The following is a 3,780-nucleotide window of genomic DNA, read 5'->3' as shown; positions in this document are numbered from 1 at the left end:
TATTGAAGATTTATTATTACGAATAGATCTTATTGCAAACATATGAGGGAGTTCAATTTGTGTGTGAAAATCCATTAGATGTTGTTATTCCGTTCACATTGTCATTTGAGAAATTGAAAGGTGTGATTTATAAGAAGATAGATTCTCAAAGATGTAGGAGAGTATCGTGTATTTTGTACAGGTATCCTTTATCTGTGTTTGGTAGATTTGTTCAATTTCAAACCAAGTACGTGATGGATGTACATGAAAAATCGCCACTCAATGTCGTGCATCGAGTTATATATTGAGTTTGAGTAATCTGAAGCGGACCGTAACATTGAATTGGAAGATTATAATAATGAAAGTTAAGATGAATTTGAAAGTAATTATGAGATCGTCGGTCCAGGTGAAGACGAAGATGAAGCTGGCGGCACCATGAACACAGATGTGGCAGAAGTTGCAAATGCACTAGCAAACCCGCATCCGTTTTAGGAGCCTTCTTTCATGCAGTCGTTGGATTTGGAGGCTATGCACGTACTAGAATTTTCGCAGTATATGAATGCAGGTGCGTAAACCTAGGTAGCTATGTGAAACTCTGAAGTAGCAGATTAATAAGTCGGATGAGTAATGTACGTGATATGTGACTAAGCATTTGTGACCATAGCGTTTGATTTTCTTATTAATTAATAATTCTTTGTTATGCATTATATTTAGTTGTTCTTTACGTAGATGGAATAGCAAAAAATAAGACTGTAATGATCTTACATGGTAAAGTGTGTTTATTAATTTTGATGTATGCAGCGCCTCCTGTTGTGGCGGATGGTGAGTTCACAGTGGGGATGGAATTCAGTTCAAGGGAGGCAGTAATCAAGGCAATGAAATTAGCATTGGAAGTGCGAACCCGAGGTCTCGAATCCAATGACCTCCTACCTGGAGTAATCCCTCCCGAATGTGCTTGATGGTCGGTGGGAATGTCAACATAATTACTTGAATGTGAGTGTTGCGACCCCGATGCCATGAAACCAAGCAACTGACTGAATGAAGTTTGCTCTCCATGCTCAAACTGCCGACCACCCCAATACTGTTGATGTATCGAAACTGACTCTGAAAAATAATCAGACGGATGCGTCTCAAAAACATATGGTACAAAATACCCACCCCCTGTTGTGGCGGTTCCGGTGGCAGTGGTGGTGGAGGTACCGGTGCCGGTTCCGATTCCGGTGCCGGTGGTGGTGGAGGACCTTCTAGATTCTCTTCGAATACAAGGTTTGACAATTGCAAGTGGTCACCAAATGCTTCTCGGTACCAATGCATATAAATTTTCAATGGATAATGTAAATGCACCAAGTCATCAGAGAGAGTGTGACTATACTGATTGGTCCACTGCATCACCCAAGAAGAGTAGGTATTGGCCCAATCTTGATTCTTAGGCCCAGTTAAAACTTCGCCGTGTGATGCACCTAGATCCCGCTCTTGATTAGGAACACCCTGTCTCAATCCAAATTGCCTCCTGACTCTATCAGATGCATGCTACTCGATGCATTCAAAAGATATAAGTGGCACTGTGGCACTCCAGATAACCGAATTATGATGGATGTCTAAAGGAATCACGTCTAGGTCGATGTTTCCAATGCCATAAGCCTGCCAAACAAACTGGACACATCGAACCAGTCAGATGATTACACAACAATTAATTAACTAAACAAGTTACATACGGTACTTTAATTTACCAATATATATGTCCTTCTTGTAGATCATCCAACAACCTCCTGTAGTGCGCAAGCGAATAATATCGGTAGGCATAGTTTTCACGGTCCCAGTTACGCCACCTGCCGTCGGACAATCCATTAGTTAACTTATCTTGTGGAAAATAAAAAACAATTTCTATCATTTCTTCCAATGCATACATTAATCAAACTTACCTGTTTGCAATTGAAAACACTCGGGGATTGCCGAGAATCGGCGCTAGAAATGGTAGCCAGATCCAAGCCCAAGTGAGCAACAGTGTCAATGGACCGTCCATCTCCTTGCAATCGACACGAGTTGCCCTACACAATGATATATACAAGTGTGTCAGGCATGCCGAACCCCAACTAAACTGTATGATCTGACCAAAGTTACGGAGCAAATGTAAAAATTTTCAATGCACAGCTGCACTCGACTTATCTCCAAACAGAAGTGTTCCAAATAACAACATTATGTGACACTTAACATACATCCGAATGTGCACAACATCATTCAATACTATACGATCTCGCAAACCCCTAAACCATGTTAATTTTATAAAGTTTCCTCTACACTCTGTCTTCCTCGGTGCAACTCTAAATTGGTGCAAGCGCTCGTCTTCCAATGCCTCAAAACTACTCATGGTCGGTCTTGTAATCGGAAGACCATTTGTCGGCAGACCGAGAATTATCGCCACATTCTCCAAGATCACGGCACACTCACCAACCGGAAAATGAAACGTGTGAGTCTCAGGCCGCCATCTCTCAATCAGAGCATTAATCATTGCTGACTGATATGGGATAACTCCAATTTGGAAAACATAATAAAATCCAATCTCGCGTAAGTGTGACTCAACAATTTGGTTGTATGGATCCGACGGCTTTAAATGATCACACATCAACATCCGTGAACCCTATAATATCACATTTTCGCTATAAGTACCAGTATAATATAACTATATTCTCAAAAATACAATTATCGTTACATGTCCATTATAACTAATTCCAGCATAATTGCATTTCAAGCATACACAGTAAATCTGTTATAAAAAAATTCTTCAATCATATTCATTACCTTATAACAAAAATTATTTAACCTTAACTAACTAACCTGAATAATTTCACAACTGATAAACTATTTATTCGTAAAATAACATACTAATTTTATTATTGTTATTATTATTCATAAAACAGTATACTAATTATTATTATTATTATTATTATTATTATTATTATTATTATTATTATTATTATTATTATTATTATTATTATTATTATTATTATTATTATTCATAACACAACATAATAATTTCCTAATCTAAGTTTAGTGAATTAAAATTGAATTATTAAAATTTATTGTTAATACTAATTTATTGTCTAAATTTTAATGAATTAAAATTCAATTATTAATGATCATAAATAAATTAATTTATTAAATTTTTATTATTAATCATAATAAATTATTAAACTCAATTACTACTGCTAATAATAACTACAATCTACTTTAAGGGAGTATGTACAGATATGATCTCATTCTCCTTCTTCTTTCATTCGTTCATTAACTATAAAAAAAAATCCAATTATTTTGTAGAGCTTACCATACCATACCATATCATACATACATACATACATGATTAATTTTCATTTTAATTTCTATTTCTAACCACCTAATAATAAAATCATACACACATACATGATTAATCTCTACTTAGTGCCACTACAATATATATTGCTAATCAAATTTAATATTATCACTATTATTATTATTAAATCAGATTATTAAAAAATAAAAATTTACATAATTTGGATCTCCAAGATAATTTACAATATAAAGCTCTGGTTGATTTGTTTCTTTGATTTTTTGGTCTTCTTAGCATTTTCTTTGAATTCTGTTCAAGATTTGTTGTGGTCCAACAATAGTGATGCAGGAAGAAAGTGGTGAGGTTGAGTGTGTGTTGAAGAGAGTGAAAGAGAGTGAAAGGGATACTGCTGAATCGGGGGAACATTGGTCTTTTGTACCAAGGGAGTCACAGGCCAACCAAGGGAGGTAATTGCATACGTGACGCGTGGACAGGGA

The sequence above is a fragment of the Arachis stenosperma genome, chromosome 2 (assembly GCF_014773155.1).
Source record: "Arachis stenosperma cultivar V10309 chromosome 2, arast.V10309.gnm1.PFL2, whole genome shotgun sequence".
Taxonomy (NCBI): Eukaryota; Viridiplantae; Streptophyta; class Magnoliopsida; order Fabales; family Fabaceae; genus Arachis; species Arachis stenosperma.
The sequence above is the reverse complement of the archived record's forward strand: the minus strand, read 5'-3'. Positions refer to the sequence as shown.